Genomic DNA, 24,368 nt, shown 5'->3' with positions numbered 1-24,368 from the left:
TGGTTGTATGGAGAAACTGGAAGCTTCAGGTGGGGTACAAACTCGGACAGGTGGAAATAAATAATGTCACACACGCCCACCTGTACATCCCTTAACTTGGGCTCCAAAACCAACAATGCTGCCCGTGGAATGACGGGACACAAGGGTGCTTTTCTTTCCTGCCATGGTAACTGGCAGCCGTGCTCTGTTGCTCTTAACAAGATCAATAAACTTGCCACATTCAGAAATCGACAATTAATCCCTTTTACAGCACTTAAAAGTCGCAGGCCGCTGTGTTTTACATGGGCAAGCAGGTGGAGCACATGGTTTTTGTTATTGACCTCGCCCCTTTTTAAAAAACAAAACAAAGCCCCACTACTAATAATTGTGCACCTTCCAGAACCGTCCCGGCCGGGCTCGGGGGGCACCACTGTCTCCACTCCGCTCTCTGCATGTTTTATGATTTAGAGGTGTGGTGAGAAGCATTTCAGGGTGGGCAGAGATTTATTCCTCTTCTTTAATGTTTTTACTAGGCTGAATAAACAGACTTGTGGAGAACGAAACCTGGGCCATGCTGGGATTTTGGAAAGTTGGGCTGGCTCTGGAACGGCTCTCTCCTGGCTGATACCGGCTGGTAACAATGGCCATCATTGTGGGGTCCCCACGGGACTGTGGTTAGGACCCAGTCCGAGGGCGACTCTGCACACCCCTCCCACCCTGGCCTTCTGCCGTGCAGGGGTCCACTAACACCTGCAGGACCCTCTGCTCTGCCCAGCTTGCAGAGTCCGGAAGGCCGAGAATGCTTAATGCTATTTCCTTGGCATGTTTACATCCAGTATGTGCTCATTTAAATGTTGTTGGCCAATGAGTCCAGATAAAGAGAGTCTTTCTCCCAAATTCAAACCAACCCTTAATTTTTATGAGGTTTATAAAACTTCAGCAAAAATGGTTTCTTAAAAAGGTTTTCCTTCAGCTTGTTCACTCCGTTGATCTTGGCCAAGGCTGCTCGCAGAGTGACTCGTGTGCTATGAGAAGATTATTCATGCAGTGACTTGGAGCTGGGTGGGATCAGAAATACCATAAATCTCTGCTCGTGACACTCTTGCATAGGCTGCCAGCTCTGGAACAAAACCGGCTTGGAACCGGAGCCAGCACCTGCATAGCCCGGCACAGGGAGGGATGGCTTGTGGTGTGGACGTCCCCAAGTCACACTCCAAGTCCTCAAAATCAGGGGCTGGGTCCTGCTGCAGGACACGGGGCTGTTAGCACCCGTAAGTCGCACCTGGAGACAAATCAAGGGGCGGCTCTGTTGAAAGCTGCTGGCTCCTTCTCCCCTGGTCGCAATGCTTTTCTCTCCCTAACCCCACCAGGAACCTCTCAGGAACCGGTTCTCGGAGCCACACCTGCCACACGGATGTCACCGAGAAGCATCCAGGTCCTGCCCCTGCCCTCCTTCACCCTGTGGTCAGGTCCCTAAGATGCTGTTGGCTGCACCTACCACTGAAGTGATGACTCCACGGGGCAAACACCCTGGGCCTGTGCAGCTCCAGACTTGCAGGAGTGGTAGTTTTCCTGGCAGGAATGTTCTGATAAAGGTGTCCTTTGGAGCCGCAGTGCTGAGGACTGTGACAGCACTCAGCGCGAACAGCCCCGCATGCCCGGGCCTCTGAGTACACAGAGCCCTTCTTCTCCCGTCACCGCAGGGCTGGCGCTGCACATGGTGGTTCGCCGGCACTTGATCGCCTTATCTCCCACGGTTCTGACAGCGGACAGTGCCACCCAGACAAAGCGGAGGACGGCTACAGAGGAGCTCCGTTTCTATGAGTGTTGGCCAAGGCCGAAGGGGACCTCGCCGTTCCGTCTGTTTCTCAGGGTCCGGAGGTTACAATTGAGCTAGGGAAACTCGAGCGGCGAGGGAAAAGTCAGCCGTGATCAGTCCTCTGACCGCCATCACAGTCACGGAGTCCTTTGGACCGGTGACCAATCTTGGGCACCGACGGCGAGATTTTCTCTGGCCAGCACATTTGGTGAGGGACAATCTAGTGTACGCACAAGTCTCACCGACCTTCACTCCCCGTTAACAAGCGCTTCCCTCCCATTCGCTCGTGCCCAGGAGTGCTCTTTCCGCTTCACACGACCGAGGAATGGGGGAGTGTGCAGGGCTTCACTGTCCCGCAGTAGACCCGGCCTCCCACCCGCCTCTGGGTCCACCTCTCAGAAGAGCGTCCTTCCGTCCTCTCCGCGTCACCCCCTCCTGGCCTCAGTCGCTCTCCTCTGCCCGCCGCTCCCAGGAGCTGAATCCCACCTGATGGTTTTTAAAGACCTCTTCCGGAAATGATGAGGTCTTCCTAAAGCCTCCGCACGCACGCACGCACGCACACACGCACACAGTGTTGGACGTTATGCTTCTGGTCAGCTCGGTGTCTTTCCTTCTCTTCACAGTCAAGTATTTTAAACGTGGATCGACTGATACTACTTCCTGTTACTTCCCTCTAAGTTTCTTCTTCATTCTTGTAAACTTGGTGCCTATTCCCATTCTCTCTGGGAAACGACCCCTTGGTGCTCAGCGTAGCTTCGGTCTCCGATTGCAGGATCTCAGTTCCTATTCAGATTTTCTTCTGAGCTGTCCCAGGCCATCGTCACCCATCCTTAGAAACTTCTCCCTTCCCTCAGGGCTTCTACCACCTTGAACTTTGCTGGTTTTCCTTCTTCTTTTTCATAACTTAACCCTCCCCACCCGGAGTTCTCTTCCCAATTACAAGACTCACTGCCCTTCCTCCCAAGTATGAATGTTACCGAAAGCTCAGAGCTCGGCCCTCCATTCCTCTCTGTCCACGCTGTCGGGAGGCCCTTGGGGTTCCCTTGTGCCTCAGTCCTGGCTGCCTCAAGGCTGTAGTACTTTTCTTCCACAGTAAGTGGACTTGGATAGGCAGCCATGCCCTGCGCTGGTTCTGGTCCTCCAGAAAGCAGATGGATGCCAAGACGGAGTTCGAGGACGGAGATTTCCCCAGGGGTGAGGCTGGTGGGAGAAGAGCGCAGAGCAAAGGGCCAGGGCGAGCCCGTGGGCCCCGATGCAGCCCTGACATCCTGGAAGGAGCGGGAGGAGGAGGAGGGCCGCTCCGGGGTCCCCAGTGTGGGAGGAGGGCGGGAGGCCGCGGCTCCAAGGCCTGCTCATGCTCAGGTGCAGGCTGGGAGCTGCTGGGCAGGGCGACCTGGACCTGCACCTCGGCAAACCCCAGGGCCCCCGAGGAGGCCGCGCTGCCCAGAGCGGCTTTCCTCTGGCGGGAAGACTGAGACACCGACAGCGCTGAGCCGGGCCGGGCCTCTCCTCCTCCCTCCACCCTGCACCCGCTTTCCCGCTCGGTCCGTCCCATCAGTGCCCATGCTCCAGGGCACAGAACTTCGAGTAACCTTTGGTTTCCGCTTCCCCGCCCCTCTCACAGTCAGCGGTAACTGGGAATTCCTTCGCGCCCTCTCCACCCGCTCGGCTGCTCCTTCTGATCCAGTCCATCGGGCTGCTGCCCCTCCAGCTCCTCTCTCTCAGCCCCTAGACGCCGGGGCTTCGCGGGGCCCTGGCTCTTCTTACCCCACAGGCTTGTCCTCCATTAATCAGTCTCCACCCAGAGGTCCACAATCCTGAAATTTTGATCTCTATCCCCAGTTCGGTCCAGAGCCCTAAACAAGCATTTCTCAAACTTGAAGGTTATTTGTTCTGCGCTTACAGGGAAAAGAAGCGTTTATCTCAGCGTTAAATTCTTTCACTTAAAATGTTGTATATGTACTGACATCAAACTAAATATGAGCCCTTGATAATCTGAATTCCTCACAGACGTTTTTCTACACATATTTTATATAGTTGAACTCATACTATAAACACATGCACATATATTTTTATACGTATATAAATTTATATATACATATATCTGTATACACGCATATATGTGTATGCACATGTATATATGTACATATACATGTATATGTGAGTGTATATATTTTTGTATGTATATATATTTATGGGCGGTATTGTATTTTGTGTCTTGACAGTAGAGCACATGCAGTCTTAACACTTGACAAACATTTTTTGTGATATGTAATATTCCATTCTGTAGATGTAGTCAATTTTATAATGATGCCTGGTATTAAATAGTGAAACAGTAAACAACTTTATAACGCTGTGCTTGCATTTGAGAGCATTTTCTTGGAACAGATTCCCAGGAGCGGAAAAGATGTCTTTGTTTCAGAGATGAGAAAACCTAGGTTCGCAGAGTTTGACTGAGCCCTGAAGTCGCCCGCCTTGGAAATGTGAGGGGTGAGAAAGAAGGTTCCCACCAGGCTATTTCTGCCACATCAGGCTCCCAACGCCAGCCACGGCATGCAGTAAGGGGCGCTGCTAGGATCCTAGGTGCAGGACCTGGGAGCCACACGGGAGCAGCTGGGTCTGAGTCTCTGAGAACTGCAGCCTTGGACTCAAGAGAGCAGCTGCACACGGCCGAGCCACGGGGGCCCCAGACTGGACCTGCTGAGTGCCCCTGTCCATGGTGGCCATGAGGCAATACTCCCTGGGTCTCTCTGCAAGCCGTGACGCCTGGCCTTCAGCCAGGAGAGATCTGTTTCTTGTCTGAACCCTACCCAGGGAGTGACAGGACATGGGGGTCCACCGGGGTGCGGGAGATGCCTGAGGTTCTGTGTGGCACATATCCATGAGCTCCTGGTGCTAACAGGGACAGGGAAGCCATCGGCCTAAGCTGCCCAGATGTCCTGCATGACCTGCTTGACGGGCTATGGAAACCCTTCGAATGGAAGAGCAGTCCGCTGTTGGGCAGCACTCCAGCCTCACAAACGTTCACGGTGGGGGACCGAGTAATGAGCACGCAGGGACCTGGAGCAGCTCAGAATAAGTCCATGCCCTCCCTCAGGTGCCTGAAGGCAGAGCCCGCAGTCATCTTCGGCCACCTGTTCCGCATTTCTCTTCCACTCTAACCAGCTCTCCAGGATGCTCAGCTGTTGCTTCCATGTCCACCCACCCACCTTTCTTTAGGGTTGTCCTTTCCTTCCTCCATCAAACTTTCCTTCATCATGATCAGAAGGGGACCGTGTCATCAGCACCCAACTGTTATCCTTGCCCATCATTCCGTCCCAACCTGCACTCCTGCCCTCACAGCCTGAGACACCCCAGGACCCCTGGGTGGACTCATTGTTGACCTCAGAAGCAGGTATGACTGCCAGTCACATCCACTCCTTCTCCCATCACTGGCCCATGTCCCTGCGCCTGAGTCCTGGTCTTGCAAACTTCCCCAGGTCTCTTCCGGACTTCCCTCTCATCGGGGAGGGTGTGGACCTGTCTGCAGTCATCCTTCTCCCCGCCCTGTGCCTCAGGTTCTGCCTTTCCTTGTCCTCTTCTCATTGGCTACTCTATCAGTCTCTTTCTTGTCCCGAGGACACAATACCCGACACCTACAACTTCAAGGAGGAGAGGTTGATTTGGCTCATGGTTTGGGGGATTCGGTCCATGGTGGGCTGGCTCCAAGGCAAGATGTCATGGAAGAAGGACCAGGTGGAGGAGAGCTGCTCACCTCATGGCAGCCAGGAAGCAGCGAGAGAGGGCAGGAACAGGGGACAAGAATCCACTCCTCCAGGTCACACCTCCAGCGGCCCACCTCTGAACACAGACTTGGGAGTGATGTTTTAGATTGTAACAGCCATCCACAGACGAGGTGCACCGTCTCAAAGATCAGCCAACCAACATGGCGCCCTCCTTCTGACCCCAGCACTACTGCTAAGGGCTGCTTCAAGCATGCCACCCACGTCTGAAGGCTTATCCCACTTACTGCTCCTTTCACCTCCATGCGTGTGCTCACACCCAGCCCCTGCGTGTTGCCACACGTACAGCGGATCTGCCGGCTCCACCCGGACACCCTTTCTTCCTGTGCCTGGGACGTTCTCCCCCACTGGTCTAGTTGGCAAACACCTGTTCCTTCCTAAGCCAGTTCCTTTACAGGTCCTTCCTTGGAGCATAGGAAGAGAATCAGGCCAGACTCACAGATGCGCTTTAATAATGAAATGAGCTGATACACAGCAGGTCCTCGGCCCCGTGAGTGGCACACGGTAAATGCTCAATAAACTGCAGTTAGGATGATGATTAGCCCCGCAGGTGGGCTCTGGTTCCTTTCCTGGAGGTGTCTACTCCAGGCTCCAGGACACTGTACTCTTCGGTCTTAGCAGGTGACAGTATCTTTCCATCTAACGTCCCCCGACGTTGAGTGTCCTGCCTGCTGCCTGCTGCCTGCTTGGAGCTCAGTGTCTGGTGGGAGAGCCGCTGACTGCGTTGGTCCCGGGCATTTCCTGAGTCCTGGGATGGACAGGGATGGTCCAGGCCTGTGCCCACGGCTCTGACCTTTTTAGCTGTGGAATGGAGCTTCCAGCCTTGGCTTTATCTCTTCCGGACTGGAAAGGATTCCTCTGGAAAGGGGGGCAGGGAGGGTCCAGCGAGACCCAGCAAGCCTTATGGGGACTCGGGGGAGCCCCTCGTGGATGGGGCTCCCTGGGGTCAGCGGAGGGCCAGACGCTGAGGGGCCACATGGATGCTGCTACCCCACAGTGGGTGCCTGGGCAGCCGTGGGAGGACTGGGGACGCAGGCTCAGTGCCACCTGGGCCCTGGGGGCTGGGCAACGTCAGCCACCAAGGTGGGAGAATTCGAGGAGAAGGGGTCCGTGAGACTGGGGGAGGGGCTCACAGAAGCGTCCCGTGTCGTCACGGGAGATGCTCACAGGGGCCACCTCAGTCTCGTCAGACCTCGTGAAGGCCTGTGTTCGGCACCGCCAGTCGGCGGCACGGAGCCACGGTGGTGTCCCCACCCAAGTCTCCCCGCTCCCGAAGACCCACGCTTGCAATACTTTTTGTCTAGTATAAACATTTTCAGGTTTGCTCTTTTCTGCAATGCTGGGGATCGAACCCAAGGCCTCACATATCCCAGAGAAGTGCTGCGGCCCTGAATTACACCCCCACCCCATAAATTTGCATTTTTAATGGGAAAAATTATGCCTCGAACCCCTCCCTCCATGCCAGGTTCTTGGCCTCCATGGCACATGCTTTGCAGAGTGTGTCCTTCATTCCTTATCACAACTGTGAGGAGACTGAGGCTGCGGTAGCTACAGTGACTGACTCCAGCCCGATGCCTGCACACTCACCTGCTGCCAGGAACTCACTTAACTGATGGGCGAGCAGAAAAGAAAATGTTTCCCTATTGTTATTAAAATAAATACTTTCATAAGCTATAGTAAACCAGAATTTGTTATCAAAATATAACTTGCTAATTAAAGGTACTTAGCATAAGAATGAAACATGGCAAATTCAACTGATGCCACTGGGAGCTAAGAGAGGAGACACACTGCTCTCCTCCCTGTGGCTAGGATACATCTGGTCCCAGTGGGAGGCTGGGGACACAGCAGCTGTTCCTTAACCCCTCAGTGCCGGCCAGGTCTGCGGCCTGGGGGTGTCCCTCACCCTAAACCTTTCCCATGTACTGCACACTCTGTCTTGGCGGCCTTCTCTTGGCTTGGGCAAGTTTCTTTCCAGCAGAAAGTGTGTAGGGCTCTTTGCTTTGACCCGGATGCTTATCTGGAGAAAACACAATTTCAGGATTTCCTCCGGCTGTTTGTATGGTCCCTGAAGGAGCAGGTCATGAAGATTTCAAAGGAATCCTAGGGCCTGGAGAAGAAATGAAAAGCTCACCTTTGCCCTTAGCTTTGTGTGTCCATCTGCCCAGGAGCCTGGGGCCGGGCTGGCTGGGGCTCCAGGTGTGTTGAGGGAGGGTCCGGTTTCAAATCACTCACCCAGAGCTGAGGCTTTGATTTTCAACAGAAAGACAACTTGGGATTGTTCTGCAGGGTTCCTGCTATGCCAAGAGATAAGATGCAGGCAGACTTGGGGAGTCACTTTCAGATAAAAGAGACCAGGATTCTCCTTACTCTGCCCACAGGAAGGTGGAGACCTAGCTAACGGATCCTCGAATCAAAAGCACCTGAACAGGGAATCTCCCTGTGGCAGTCGCCAAGCTATCAGGATCTGCAGTTTGTCAAAGGCCTTTGCAACCAGGGCGACATACCTTCCCCTCCCTTCTGAAAGCTGGGTCAGAAGCAGAACTGAACTCAAAGGAACAGGTGCACTGGAACCCGAAATCTTAGAAAGAGCCAGGTGTACACAGGTGTGAGTTGCAGCATTAGTGAGAAGCCAACGAGGGCAGACTGATGAAGTAACGCAATCTCAGGACATGCACACTTGTACAGAGAGATGGAACGCTGTGCCCTTATAGAAAATGTCTGAGATTCAGTGTGAAGTAGAGAAGAAAGGAAGAAATGTACAGGTACTGTGACCTCAGAAGAATGCAGGGGATGGTGTCTGGAGACAGCAATAAGAACTAATGTTCACTGGCCGTGGATTAGTGTCAGGCACCCTGAAGCATGACGCATCTCAGTGAATCCTTTTTGTAAAACCTCGGAAGAAGCCTCTAGCAGTATCCCATTAGGATGGGCGGAGAATCGAGTTCCACATCACTGTGGTTCACTGACGACCCAGGGGCAGGTACCGCTAAGCCATGTGTCAGGAAAACATGGGAGTGCTGAAGATGGAGTGGCCAGGTGCACATTTTTCTTTTCATCTGTGCTCTGAAGGTTCTGGAGTACGGTCATGTTAATTTAAAACACGTCAGGGTGGCCAGTTGCAAGTTCCAACTCGAGTGTTAGGGTAACATACTCAGATCTAACTGCATGGCAAATCTGAGCTCTGCTACAGGCCTCCTGTTCTATTACACCCAGGAATGGCAGTGTTACCCTTAGGAGATTCAGCACATGTGTTTTAAGCACCAGCCTCTGAGGCTCAGATGAGAGGTGAGCACAGGGCCTGGACAGCAGTGACCACTAGACAGCTACCTTGTGCTGTTAGCATCGGTGCGAGGTACTGTGCTAAGTACTCCCTGAGAGTATCTCACCTCAACCTTGCACACACTGTCCTTAGGTAGCATTATCTCCATCTTGCAGAATAAAAGACATTTGGTTTAGAGAGATGTGGTCATCAGTGGTCTCCAGAGTCGCTCTCCCCAGGAGGGCTTCATTAACTTCCCAGCAGTTTTCCCAGGCCTCAGAAGGGTCCTGTGTGACCCAGATCTCAGCCCATCCTCGCTGTCCTGCGCAGGACCAGGTTAGCCAGGAAGCTCACCAAGCCTAGCTGCACCTCTCCTGACTTCCTGCACAACCTCCTCCCTCTCTCTCTCTCTTAATGATACTCCATGACACTTCATCCTCTAAACACCGAATGTCCCTATTCCAACCTGGCAGACGCTGGAAGGAAGGAAGGAAAGAGGGAGGGAGGGAAGGAGGGAAGGAAGGAAAAGAAAAGAGTAGAGGTGGAAGGTAAAGGCATTGAACGGACCTGTAATGACAGGCCCAGCGGCCCTTGGGACTTGGATGGAATTCAGCCCTGCTGGATGGAGGAAGGGTGCAGGGCTGACCTCCCCGACCTGAGGAAAAGCCAACTGTCTTGTCAATGTGGGAGGCTGGCCAGCAGCCAGCCAGAAGGGATGCCCTTCGCCTTCTTGAGTCAAACTCCTCTGCACTTGCACAGTGTGCTCACGTTCCTCACCGGCCGGACACAGACGCGACCCCATGAGGAGCGGCCAAGCAGTCACAGGACTCGCATTAACCTCAGAAGTCAGCTGGGAAGGATCCTCACACATGTGATACCGCATTTGAATCCTGGGGATCCTCGCCATCCCCAGGGCTCCCCGTCAACCCTTTGGGAGCGGGAATGGTGGAGTAGAGCTCCCAGGGCCTCCCCCTCAGAGCTCCTTAAAGACAACCTGCCATTTGCAGATGTGATTTCCCTGTTATTGTGCAGACTGCGTGCTAATCCACCTTCCACTGATCTAACTGCATGGGGCTTTTTCCTGAGAATCCCTCAGTGGAGTTGCAACATCTTAATTGTGGGGAGGATGCTGAATATCTCCAAGATCACAGAGCCAAGCCCTCACCCCAGAGCTGGGGATTTCCAGAGGAAACTTCAGGGGAGCCATCTGGTGAAGTGTTCCTAAAACCAAGGTCAGCTGCGAGGTCCTGGCTGGGAATTTCCTCACAGTGTGGGGAGGCCGCCCAAGTCCATCTACCCTGGAGTCCTGGCTACGCTGGAGGGGCAGATGGAGGGGAGGCGTGGGCAGAGGAGCTGCCGGATTTTCTGGCTGGCTGAGACAAAGGACCCAAGAGAATGGTATTTTCTTGGGGTCTCCCTGACCTTGCACTCTCTTGACCCAGCAATGGGTGCGGCCCCTGCAAAACCCCCAACAGACGCTCACAGAGGAGGCCACGGCCGGGACGTGGGGCATGGAGGGCCTGTGCTGGAGGTCAGCGCCATGCCACAGGCCGCTTCCGTGCACTTCCTTTCTGTCTCGGTTACCTCCATCCGGCCACTGGCCACAACTCCTTAGTGGGTTGGAGTCACCTGCATTACACTGGAAAGCCCAGTGGAAGCAGGTGGCTTGCAGAGTGGCTTCCCGACTGGTCTACTCTGACTCTGAGCTGCACCCTACAGAGCAGGCCCCCAGACCTGGCAGGAGGGCACGTCAGGTCTGGGTCTGGGTCAGGGTCGCACACAGGAGGCTCGCACCCCTGGGCTCCTGGCCTGTGGAGGGCCCCATCACCCCGGTTTTCTTCTTCTTGGGCAGGCCAGGGAGCCACTATTTTTACTAGGATGAAGTCCCACTTAAACACCAACATGGTTTCTGTCGACACCAAGCCCGGGCTTTGTTCTGGGCTTTATTTTGGTCCCGGGTAATAAGAGGTCACCTTCCATGTGCATGTGTGGCCTTGGGCCCCATCTGGGCCGGGCTGCTTGGGAAAAGCAGGCCGAGGAGGAGCTGGCAGCCAAGCTGAGGCATTTCATTAATCCCCTCTCAAGTTCCCAGCCCTGTGAGGACGACGGCCCAGGCTCATTCAGGCCCCTGGCCCAGAGCCCCTCGTTCCTGGGCCAGGCTGTGACCCTCACTCCACTCATATGCAGAGCTGCGACAGGGCCTCAGAGAGCAGCCTGCGGCTGGGAAGACAGCCAGCATCCATCCAGGGCTTGCTCTGCGTGGGCACCGTGAGCGGTGCGTGACATGGGAGCAAACCTTGAGGCTGCTCCGCAGCACACAGCTCCCTGCCCGCAGGCGGGAGAGCGGCCGACGGTGCCCACTCGAGTCCTCCTCCTCACCGCGCCTGCCACACAGGTGGGAAGCCAGGGCCCTGGGATGACCACACCGTGTGACACAGGGTGGCTCCGAGAGCCCCAGGCGGCAGACTCGCACAGATAGGTGGAAGCGGAGGAGATGGGGTGCAGCCACTTTATGGGCGCAGGGTTTCTTCCCAGGAGAAAAGACCATTTTGCAGCTAGGTAGAGCGGGTGGTTCTGTGCCGGGGAACGGTCAGAGCCTCGCACTGGACGCCAGCTTCTCACTGTACCATCCCAGTACTCAGCAAGCAAGGAAGACTTCCCGGGAGAGCCAGACCCCTGTTTGTCCCCACTCCTGTGCCACAATGCCTCCTCCCACTGTCCCCACCCCGGCCAGGACCGCGGCTGCAGGGAGGACCGTCTGGAAATCCACCCCGGTCCCCAAGAACCTCGTTTACTTTGGGACTTCACTGTGTTTCTCTTTGGCATTTACCCATCTCTCTAATCAGGATGAGCTCGCTAATCAATCTCTCTGTCTCTCTGTCACACACGCATGCGCGTGTACACACTCCTAATCCAGGGGGAACAGTAGCCCCAAATGCTGCTTTGAAACCCGGTCAGGCGGCTCCTGTTTCCTGAATTTCTATTTTTAGCCTTAAACACGTTCTATTCTGAAGGACTTACTGTTCTGCAGAGTCTGGCCAACGAAAGTCTCTGAAACAGGCGAATGGACAAAAGAGACAGAGATGGAACTACAGCATACTGCAGATTCCATGGTGAACGGCAAGCAGGCTGGGCACACACCAAAGAGCTCTGCCTCGCATAAAAAACAAAACGAGAGATAATAAAGTGGATAATATTAAAGAGACATTTTCAACAAACCCACAGGTGTTTTGAAGAGTTTCCTCTCTTTAGTCATGAATTAATTAGTCAAGAGTTGAAATCAGGCCTGGTGGTGAATGCCATCTCAGCAATCTGGGAGGCTGAGGCAGGGGGATCCCAAGTTTAAGTCCAGCCTGGGCAACTTAGCGAGACCCCATCTCAAAGTAAAATATACAAAAAGGGCCGGGGAGGTAGCGCAGTGCAAAGGCTTCGAATTTAATCCCCAGCATGAAGAAGAAAAGAAGAAAAGAAGAAGAAGAAGAACTTGATAAACTAATCACAAGAATTAAATGCAGTACAAAAAAGTTACACAATTTTAATAGAATCTGGTCTTACAACTTCGGGTAGCTATAAAACCATTTTTACATGGATTGAAAGAGTATTATTTTAGTTATTGATAGCCTATAGAATAAAAATCTAATAAAGTCAAAGATCAATTGATTTAAAACTTAAGAAACTGAAAATACTTTTCTTTAACTTTAGATAAGGAATGAGACATAAAGAAACTGGCAAATTACTACTCTGGGTTATGTTTTCCCTGAAAGAGCTTCCAAAATCACAAAGAAATGCTACTTTTTAGCCTATGAAATAGAACTAGTGGAGTAGGTAGTTTTTAATCTTTTATATCTGTCAAGGAAATTCAGCTAGATGTGAAAAAAATAGTTTCTACCACAATGGATGCTATTCTTGCTGTGAATTTAAAAATAATCTAGATTTAGTAGAATTTTAATAAAAGAATATTGTTTTGTTTTATACTTTGATGCATCCTGAAAATATCTGTACTCAGTTTTCTGAAGCAGATTTTATGAAGGGAGTAATCAAAGGCAGAACACGCACTGCGATTTCCTCAGTGGTACCACAGCACCCAAAGGCAGGAGCAACCTCTGGGAAGCTTGCCAGAAGGTAAGGGGCATGCACTGTAATCATGCGCTTTACACATGGACCAACAGCCATGGGTTCAAAACACTTCACAGGAATCACCGTGCAGACTCTAAGTGAGACCGACAGCTTTTGTAAACAGGCTGCAAAAATCTACAAGAAAAAATGTAGGGAATGCTTTGTTGATACTGATAAATCTAGTGCTGCTGTTCAATTTATGCCCTGTACCTTTGAATTTGATGTAAATTATACTAACTTGATACAAGATTTAGTGAATGTATTTAACTTGGAAAAACATACTTTGGAAACTAGCACACTTGTGGTTGAAAGTCAAATCAATTCTTCTAAAAATCATAAGCCAGTTTGGTCACTGTGGGTGTGAACAATAAAGAAAATAATGTTTTTTTGGCATTCAGATCAGTCACTGGGATGCAACTTGGCAATGTGGATCTATGTTTTTAATTGTTAATTTTACAAAACATTAAGTACAAATCAAATATTTCTCAAGAAAATTTTAGCATTCAAATTAAGATATGCTGTGAATGTGAAATACACACTAGATCCTGAAGACTCAGGAGAAAGAGACGGTAGGCCGTCCTATGGAAGCAGCAGCTCTGAGGCCCATCCAGGCGCCACCCTGTACATTTAATGACACTTTTTTATTGTCAGTTACGATACATATCGATAAATCTGGCTCATCTTTTTATAGATTTCATGCTGAAATGATACTATTTGGAGCATGTTAGGTTAAATAAGGTATATATTAAAGCGAATTTTATTTGTTCCTTTTAACTTTTTGAAAACGTGGCTATTAGTGGGTTTAAAATGACTCATGCGATTTGCATTGTTTCGAATGGATGGCACGGCTCTAGGACACAGACAGCATCATGCCTCATCTCGGTACAGGCTGATGGGCTGGGGAGAGAGGTAGGTTTTCGTGTGAGCATGAGCGACAGCCAGCGTGTCCCCCGGGACAACTAGTAGGAGTGGCGAGGCCAGGCATGTCCACAGAAGTGCTGCTGGGACAGCAGGGCTGGCAGTGACCGACAGGGACAGCCCACCCATTCTCCAGGGATCAGCCCACAGCGATTCTTTGAATTCGGGTTGCTTTGCCACCGCCTAAGGGGAGGTCCTGACCCACACCCTCAGCAAGGCCAAAGGCTGCAGCTCAGGCTAATCCCAGCTGGGCGGCACTCACCCCAGCCCACCTTCAGAACCAGACACTGGTGACCGCCGGGGACACCCTGCTAAGACCTGTGGGCCTGGGAGAGCCGGCCATGTGGGGCGGGGTGCGGCTGTCGGTAGCTCGATTCAGTAATGAGGCCTGGTTGACGATCTGCACCCTGCTCCTGGGGCATCTAGGGTTTCAGCCATGGAGCCGGAGCGCCTCTGTGACCAGCTCCTGGCACGAGGCCTCCACTCGGAGCCAGCTGTGGCCTTGTTGGGACCCAGCCACTCCCCGTGAGGGCCAGGGAAGGTCTGAGAGCTGTGGACAAACGGCACCTGTGCCGCCCAGTCTAGGGAGGGCAGAGGCGCTCAAACCCAGAATCTCTGTGTTTCCTGCACTGCACATCGACCTCCTGCTGCTCCGATCTCCTCTGCCTGTAACGAACCTGCTCCGTGAGGGTAAGCTATGTCAGCGCTGTGAGTCCTTTCAGCATTAAACACTTAGGGGAGCCAGGCATAGCGGTGCACACCTGCAATCCTCACACTTGGGCGGCTGAGGCAGGAGGACCATGAGTTCAAGGCCAGCTTGAGGTACACAGTGAGACTGCCCCGAGGAGAGCACAATGACGTGAAGAGCCGAGGTGTAGTTCCTGTAAGTATCCCTTCACTGGTCACCTCCCACGATGGGAGGAGGCGAGAGAGACGAGGGGCTAAACTCTGAGCTGTGAGGCCCACCTGCCTGGGCTCAAAGCAGAGCTCCTTCCTTTGCTAGGTGACATTCTTACCAGTAGAGAGGAACTTAGCGCTATGATGACTCTTATAAGCCTCACTAAAACAGCCCTTATTTTCCCTTAGTTCCCCTCATATTTTTTCTAGTTACTTTCCCACAATTTAGTACCCTGGTCCAGCCCCCCAGGCAAAACCCCTGTATCTTCTCTGTTGTCCCAGCTCCCCAGTTCACCATTCTTTGTTAAAACAGCATATGAACCCCCAAGTCTAACCATACCTTTGGAGTTTTCACTTCCTCCCAGGAAGCCCCTTTTGCTGTGTGAAAATATTAACATCAAATGAAAGGTGTACTTTTTTCTCATTAACCCATCTTTTGCCAGTTCGAGTCACAGATCGAGGGTGCAGGGAAGTCTTCCGTCCCTGTTAGCTTTTTCTCGCCATGACAAAATGCCTGAGACAATCAACTTAAAGAGAAGAATGGTTTACTCTGGCTCGAGGTTTCAACGCCAGGCTCCTTGCCCTGTGGCTTGAGGCTTGTGGCAGCAGAAGGCGTGGCGTGCACAGCAAGGAAGCTGCTGGCCTCAGGGCAGCAGGGAAGTGAGAGAGGAGGAGGGGCAGGCTCCCAATGTCCCCTCGAAGGCCACACCTCCAAAGACCCAACTTCCTCCCAATAGGACAAGCGTCTCCCCATGAGCCTTTGGGGGACCTCTAGACCCAGCACTGCCCCAGCGTCAAGGCTAATTATATCCTTTATATAAGAGCTGGCCATGATGTTCTCACACCAGTGAGTCTGCACCTCGAGCTGCATTGCTGTACTTGTGAGACACGGGTGCTCCCCTGAGGAAACCCTGTGAGTGTACAGATGTGAAGAACCAGTCACGAACCCACATTCACAATCACACAGGCCAGTGTGTCACTATTTTCCCATCAGCCTCCAGGAGCTCTCATCCGGCATCAGGGTCGCCGGGTCAGCGCTTTGTAACCCCGAAGGCACGGGTCAGGAGGTTCTCCCCACCCACATCTCACTGCCTCCTGCTCTACCCTCCTGCTCAGCTGGGAACAAAAGTGCTCAGCTCCTACAGCAGGAGCTGGAAAGAAATGGGAGGAAAATGCTTCCGTGTTTAACACGGGGGACCAGGGCCTGACCCTGAGCAGCCACACAATTAGCAATTGCCCCTTTGCCAAGAGGGGATCCTATGGGTGGAGGCTTCTCCAAAAAACTTCCTCACTGGCCGGAACTAACTGCACAAGATCTTGTTTGGAATGGGCAGGATGGGAGCTCAAGATGATACAAGAGGTCTATTAACTCCTCGGGGCAAAGAAAAAGACCCTAGGAGCATATTACATGAAACCAGACCCAGGAGGAGGACTCATTGCAATAGAGGAAGAGCAAGTGGGTTTCAGTGAGTCACCAAATCCAGTGAGAAGGAATCTCAGCAGACACTGAGCACAGGGTCCTCGGTTTACAAATAAAAGAAACGTGAGACTCAGAGAAGGAAGCAACTTGCCCAGAGCCACTGGCTGGTGAAGGCATAGGATTAGAAACCAAAACAGGCCCCTCTCTGCTAAACTCTGCTCTTCAAAGTGCCTGAGCAGCACCAGGATCCTCAGGAAGCAGGGCAGAAATCCACTGGGTCAGGCCCCGCCCAGATGTAAATGCCGCCTCAGCGTGGGCAGCTTAACAACCTCTGGGTGACTGAGAGGCGCATTACAGTTTGGAGAAATCCTGCTCTACCCACACCCACTCCTCTGGGGCCTTCTCTTCCCCCACAGCCGGGCTCGGGCGGAGATTTTCTCCCTTCTTGATATCACTTGCTCGTCAGACTCACAGAACAGGAAGGGAAAGTGCCAATGACGTAGGAGGAGGAGTGTGTTAACCTGGCTCTGCTGCCCGACACCAAATTCTGTGGCGCAAAACAGCTTGGTCAGAGGCCTGGAACACAGAAAGAACTTGATGCAAGTGTGTTGAGCAAATGAACACCACCCCGTCAAATGCGGAGAAAAGCTTTCAGGACAGACTCTGCCTGTTCAGTTTAACACACACTTGCTGAGGACCTGCTATGCATGGGGGGAGGACCTACTATGCACTGCGGAGCTGCTCCATGACCAAGTCACTCACCCAGAGGGTCACCACTAGAGACCAGGCTTCAGAAAGAGTCTGGGACACCAGGACTTATCTTCCCCTCCTCCCTTCGGACATACTCTACTGCCAATACTCACAGGTATCCTTCTAATCGGAGGCTTTCCACATCCTATTCACAAGGGGGCTGTTGAGTGATGGACTCACTGCGAGACAGGGGCTTGGCTACCCGACCTTCTGTATGTTGGGCTGCCTCGCTGGGGTCGGGAAACCCTTCTTATCTAATCTCTCCTCACTCCCGCCATCTGCCTGTGCTCCGCAGTGTGCTGAGTCTAAGACTGCATGAAGAAACAGCAGCGAGCTGCTTTGCTGAGTGCTGCCCTCTGTGGCCAGGCCCCGCTGCCTAGTGACCTCCTGAACTCTGCTCTCCAAGACGCCCCACCTGGAAATACCTGAGCAGCAGGAAGTGTGGAAAGTTACCCCTGAGTTTATCTTCAATGGAAAGTTGTGTTATCACTTCCTGGGTTGTGCCAGCACCCAGCTGCACTTCTGCACTGTGGCTGAGACTTGGAAGCGGATAAAAGAGAGAAAGAAGTCATCAAGATCCAGCCACCTTTGCTGGTGAAAGGGCTGTTAGCCAAAGGTCAACGTAGAGAAGGAAATAAAGGTTTCAAAGTCACTGGTTGCAGTTCGCAGGAGGTAATATGGTCCAGCATTAGGACTGTCTGGAAAGAAGGCATGGCCTCTGTTCAACAGCGATGAGGATGATGGTGATGATGATGATGATGATGTTCATGATCATGGTGGTCTTGCTAGTGATGATGATGGTGGTGGTGGTGATGATGTTAATGATGATGATCGCAGTGCTGGTAGTCATGGTGGTGATGATGCTCATGCTGGTGAAGATGATCACGGTGGTAATGGTGGTGGTAGTGTTGATATTGATGATGGTGGTGGTGGTAGTGATGCTGGTGGTCATGATCACTGTGGCAGTGATGGTGCTGGTGATGAAGATGATCGTGGTAGTGGTGGTAGTGATGGGAGGTGGTTATGATGATGTTAGTCAACATTATTAAGCCCCTAATAACACGCCAGGCACAGTGGCACCTACTCTATATGCACCATCTTATTTCATTTACTCTTCTCAACATCCTCATGTGATAGTTACTATTTTTTAGCCTGTTCCCTTAACAGACTATGATTCCATGAGAATGAAAAAAAAATACAACTTAAACTCATTTAATGCCAATTATATACCAAGTTCTAGCCTAGGATTTCTCATATAAGATAACTGAGAAGTGAAAAAAAAAAAGCTGAGATTCTTTAGGAACCGAGTTTTGTGGCATTTGGACTTGACCTATCTCCAAGTCCCTCTCCCAGGTCCTCCAGAGCCCTGGAGACCTGGAGCCAGCAGCTCGCAGTCTTGGGAGAAGGCAGGGAGCACTGCCAAGCCCCTTCCCGAGACCGGCATAATGTGACCTGTCTACTGGCGCATGGGAATACCCCATTCACAAGCTGGTTTTCATTTGACCAAACTTGGAGCTTCTCAGTGGGAAAGGGTGTAGTCCTGGGACATTTGTTGAAAAAAAATTCTTTGCCTGAGGTGGCAATAATGATCAGGGAAACATGATCCTGGCCCAAAAGCTCAGAAGCTGAGAGGGAGGGTCTAAGGGATGAGAGGTCCACTGAGGCCTTGCAGCCCTCTGACCTGTTCCGGGGAAGGAAGGGGTATGCACGCCCAGGAACACAGCTCCAATCTCTCCCGTCTGGCTGTCTCGAGGCCCTGCGTGGGCAGGACATGAAAGCAAAGACAGACTTGTGAACTGCCAGCTGCTGAAGGGGGACCCTTGGCAAAGAGGGGGCACCTCCTGATTTAAGGAAATTTCTGTCTATCTGTTAACTGATCAGGGCTGAGTAGAGACTTCAGCAGTGGAACACAATGGAGACACAGACTCCACAGATTTAATCCAAGTGATTTGCTAAGCAACATCGCAGAAGATGCAGTCTGCTTTCCACAGTTTCCAAGTTACACTGTTTAAATGTTCAGGTTTCAGTGAGTTAGTTTTTTGAAAAAGCCCACAAAGTTGGTAAACTAAGCTAGACTAACTGGGTTGACCAAGAAATAAAAAAAGACACAAGTCACTAAAATCCAGAATGAAAGAAGGGATATTATTGTTAATGTTAAAGAAATTAAAAGAATGATAAGAGGATACTATGACAACGATTTAGATAATCTAAATGGAGTGGAACACATCCTAGAAAGACACAAACTACCAAGACTGACCCAAGAATAAATAGAAAATGTGATCAGACCTATAATAAGAAGCTGAATTAGTGATTTAAAAACTTCCCACAAATTTTTTTACTGGTGAATTATACTCAATATTTGAGTGAATTAACAGATTTCCTTCAAAGTTCTCCTTTAAAAACTGGAGACAAAGACATACTTTCCAACTCATTCTATGGATTCAGAATTATCCTGCTACTGGGACAGGACAACTACATCATGAGAAAATGACAGACCAATATCTTTTATAAATACAGACACAAAACCCCTAAACAGAATACTAGTAAATTGAATCCAGTAACATATACAAAATGGCCAGTGAGAATTTTTCCAGGAATGTAAGCTTGGTTTAACATACAAGAAGCAATCAATGTAAAAGAGCACATTAATAAAGTAAAGGACTAACAAAACTCCATGCTCATCTGAATGGACCCAATAAAAGTGTTTGACAAAATTTAACACACTTTTTAGGGTTAAAAAAACGCAACAAAGTAGGACTAGGACAGAATTTTTTCTCAATCTGATAAAGGACATCTACGAAAAATTGCCAGCTAACATTATACTCAGTGATGAAGGACTGAAAGTTTTCCCCACATTAGCTAAGGAAAAGGGTGGCTGTTCTTGTGGTTCTAGCCATGCACCTAAGCAAGAAAAAGAAGCAAACACCATCTATTGAAAAGAAGGGAGAAAATCAATCTTTATGTGTTGACATGATCTTATAGGTGGAAAATCTTAAGGAAGCTATAAAAAACAAAACAAAACAAAACAAAAAAACTACTAGACCTAATGAACTAGTTTAGCAAGGCTCCAGGTTATAAGATCAATATATAAGAATTAACTCTACCTATGTAGAGTAGAATGAACAATCTGAAAATGAAACCAAGAAAACAACTCCAATTACAATAGAATGAAAAAATAATAAAATACTTAGGATTTTTAAAAGGATCAGGACCTGTACACTGAAATCTGCAAAACATCATTTAAGGAAATTAAAGGGAAATACACTCCATGTTCATGGATTGGAAAATTTAATATTGTTTAGATGACAAAATTCCCCAGATCAATCAATAGATTTAATGCCATCCCTATCAAAATCCCACATGACTTTCTGGAGAAATAAATAAGCTAATCATAAAATTTACATGGAAATGCAAGGGACCCAAGTAGGAGGAAAAAATTCTTAAAAAAGAAGAACAACATTGACAGATGATGATCAGTTTTATGTCAACTTGGCAAAGTAGAGTCCCCAGTTAGCCAACTCCTACGAAAGTACCTTATAGATATGATTAACACCTACATCAACTGATTGTAGGAGGGCCTCCTTAGTGATTTGGGTGGGTCTGATCGAATCAGCTGAAGGGCCTTAAAAGCAGAACTGAGCTTACCTAGCTGTGGACTATAGTCTGAGCAACTGCCCAAGCATCTTGGCATGCTCATCTGGAAACTCTGCCCTATGGATTTTGGACTTGGCTTGTCAGTCTGCACAATCACATAAGCCATCTTTGCAAGAGTCTCTACATATGTACACATATAATGTTTTCCTGGCTCCATTTGTCCAGCGGAAGACTGACTGATGCGGAGAATGCACAGAGAGAATGTCAGAATTTACTACAAACCGACATAGCCAAGACCGTGCAGCTGGTGTAAGGACAGATTCGTGGACTAGATTCAACAGTCCCTGGACAAACATCTATGTTTGTGGCCAACTGGTTTTAATAGGTTTCCAGACAATCTGAAGGGTAAGAAAAGTCTTCTCAACAACACAGATGGAGTTGGGGCTGCTGCACAGCCACGTGCAGAAGATGACCTGAACTCCAACTCTAGCCGAATGCCATAGAGGGGCTGTCTGCAGATGCACACGCGGAGAAAGCCTGTGGCCATCAAGGCCGAGGCAGAAATGAGGCATCCCCATGCCAACAAAGAATGCCAGTAACCTCTGGAAGAAGAGAGAGACCCTTCCCTGAAACCCTCACAGACACCAACCCTGCCTACACCTCCATCATGGATTTCCAGGCTGCAGAGCAGCATGCAGTCGATGGTACTTTGGTGAAGAAGTGCTAGAAAACTTAAAAGTAAGCAATTCCAGTCAGAGGCATGGACGGGCTGCATGCGGTGGGCTCCACGCGTGACAGGGGTCTCATAGACGACGACAACGGGGCTGGGAACCCCCGGGGCCTGTGGTGTCAACCCCGCTGTGAGGCCTTAGCTCAGCAGGTGCGTGTTTGTGACAATCTGGGTGTGTGGCCCCACGGCACTGACGGTCGAACGGTCTCCTTGATGCACGTGGTCCTCGATGCAAAAGGACACCTGTTACTTTTCCGTGGCGTCATCGCTCTGTGACTTGCAAGACAGGCTTACTGTGACACCCTGCTGTTACGCTGCTGGTGTCTCTCGTTTACTGCGTGCCCTGATTGGCGGCAGCGGGCACATGGAATGACTCGATCGTCCCATGTAGATTTGTGTAAATATCCCCTGGGAAGTTCACACAATTACAAAATCGCCTAGCGACACATTTCTCAGAACATAGCCCCTGGACAGTTGACACAGTGTACTCTGTGGTCGTCCACACACAGGGCCATGTGTGAGTGTGAGGCGGACTTTACATGACAAGGTGATGCTTTGTAATATGTTACATAATGACGGTCACTCCTCATGGATCATCCCACCCTGTGTCTGAACATGGTATATAAAATGCTCAGTTCCGCCTCCAGCTTAAGTGCCGCCTTAGGAATTTTACTGCTATACCTGTTACCAGTGCAGGGACACAGTTTTTAAAAGTAAGACAGACGAGGAATCAGGAAAGTTTGACTAAGTTGGTATTGCTATCAGTAGAGCACTTACTATACAAAAACTTTGTGCAGAACAACATTGGTAGGCCCTTTGTTGAAATCAAGGCAAAAATATTTCTATGGAAGTAAAACATAACAATCTATAAATAACATGTAAGAGTTGTAGCCCATGAATAGAGCATCTAGACATGCAGAACAATGACTGAAGTTGTCATTTTTTTTATCATTCCTGGCTTTTGATCATAGAAAAATCATAACTTTACATATTCTTTTAATTTTGCCATTATGAGGATACATCTGTCACTGTGGGAGGATGGAACATATTTCACTTTACAGTTTTGCTGGCCTGGTGTATGCCTTTAAGCACTTGGCATGGGCATGTGGCTACCACCCACCCTCCCTGTAGGGTGGACCAGGACTCAGCAATGACAGCAGAAACACAGCCTGAAGCTTCACACAGAGCCCTCAAGAATCCTGGTGCCTGTCACCCGAAGGCCTCCGATGCAGCCCCTGCAGGGAGTGACAAGAGCCCTCCTAGCTACAGCTCTGTCCCCAGGCTCGACAGACCACCTAATGCTTCACCGTGCTGGTGTCCCCAGCATCAGGACGGTGCCATGCGTGTTACTTGGATTTTATTTTTTCAGTGACTCTGAATTACTGAAGTAAACAGCAATTTATTTCTATACTTCACTCCTGTTTTGGTAAAGGTCGTGGACAACGGAATGAAAGGCCTTCAGAGGGATGAATTCTCCCCGTGGCGCCCTCGGTGGGAGGTTTGGCTGCCCAGGGGGCTCTGCGGACAGGGACAGGAGCCAGCATTCTGCGTGGGATCAGAATTAGGAACCTGGGGACTCTTAGAGACTGGGTAAGCCTGCCGGTGACAGAGGAGACAGGCAGAGCCATCACCGATTTCCAAGCCAAAGACGCAAAGTGTGTCAAAATGCCAACCAAGACGGAGACTGGACAGAGGGCCTGGTGGGACTGCCAACTTAGACTGCATTTTGGTCTTCGTCCCTGCCAACAAGGCTGGCACAATGCACTGAGCCCCAGAGGAGAGGAGTCTTTAAGGCACATTCACACCCTGCCCCTGGCTATCAGTTCACAAAACTGCTGCCCTGGCTTCCTGTAACTCGAAAAACCATTAGAGGCGTAGAGTGGATTCATCAGATTCCAGCAAAGAAGGACAAACATTTGGAGAAGTATGCACCTAGAAGTGTTTAAAAGTTACTGGGGGCTATAAAAACTAACCCTCTGAGGTGGGGAGAAAGTCAACAGCTCAGGGCTTAACAGAGCCGGCAGATTAGTGAACTCTGTTAATCACCCTGCCAGAGAGATTACCAGTCCCATTTGAAACACAGATTAATAGGAACAAATAAGGTGCTGGGCTGGAAGCATTTTTACAGCAAGGAACAAAAGTTTTTAATCTTTGTTTAAATAAGACTTCAAAAGGATTCCACATATAACCAAGAGTGAGACCGTTAAAAAAAATAGCTTCAAGAAATGCAAGGCACTGGGACCAAAGTTCCGACCTTTTCCAGATCCAGAGCCACACTGGCTATCCAAGCAAGCTGAATGCAATCAGCACTGGAGATTTAAAGACTTGCATGTTTGCCTTATCGGGCTGATGAAATAGCACAAGGGTGTGGCCGAAAGCCAATGTTTATTTTTTACTCATTACCTGTTTTATTAATGAGATTCTGGGACGCAGGGTCCCGAGGCAAATCCCAAGGTATTAAATCAATCCATGCCGGTCCTGCATGGAGAGGCTGAGGGTGAGTGAAGGGGGAGTCACATTTGCCACGGGTGTGCCCAGCCCGGGGAACTCTGCTGCCGAAGTCCACAGCGCACAGAGGATATTTCCCTGCAGAGCTCGGGGCGAAATAAATGGGTCTTTCTCCCCAAATAAAAATATACATAAAGAAAAAATGCCCCAAGTGGATACTTTTAGAGTGAAAGATGAGACTCCCTCAGCCAGAATAATAAACGCACGGACAACAGGGTCCTGTAAAGAAACTCAACCTCCAGACTCCATAAGGAGGGCCTCCTGCGACTCCAACTGCCCTGGGACTCTCAGTCCAAGCCCCAGGCTCTCCCTGCCTCTGGGAGTTAAAATTTCTGCCTCTGAATTCTTTGAAGGGAAGGAAAAAGAAAAGTGATCACCTAGATGCAGCCCTGTTCGATAACTCAGAGCAACAGAAATGCTTGCAGAATATAAAACACTCCTCATTTGCTGAAAGCAAAGGTTCCTACCAGCACACCATCATTTGTTTTTCCTTGATTTGACCAAATCCACTGTTGCCACTAAATGTTGGAGTTGCTCTAGCACGGGATCGGGAGTGGGAGCGGGAGCGGGAGCGGAATGCCGCTTTGACCGTTCAG

General features: G+C 50.3%; 1 protein-coding gene across 5 annotated transcripts in view; it reads right to left on the bottom strand.

The window, feature by feature from the left end:
* The window catches only part of Ror1 (ROR family WNT receptor 1), a 302,418-nt gene that overhangs the window by 73,269 nt on the left and 204,781 nt on the right, over nucleotides 1-24,368 (bottom strand). The window lies entirely within an intron of this gene.

The sequence above is a fragment of the Heterocephalus glaber genome, unplaced genomic scaffold, assembly GCF_053883595.1.
Source record: "Heterocephalus glaber isolate CG9 unplaced genomic scaffold, H.glaber_assembly_v1.0 deba00001442, whole genome shotgun sequence".
Lineage (NCBI taxonomy): Eukaryota > Metazoa > Chordata > Mammalia > Rodentia > Bathyergidae > Heterocephalus > Heterocephalus glaber.
Note: the sequence above shows the minus strand (reverse complement) of the source record. Positions and strands in the feature narration are given on the sequence as shown.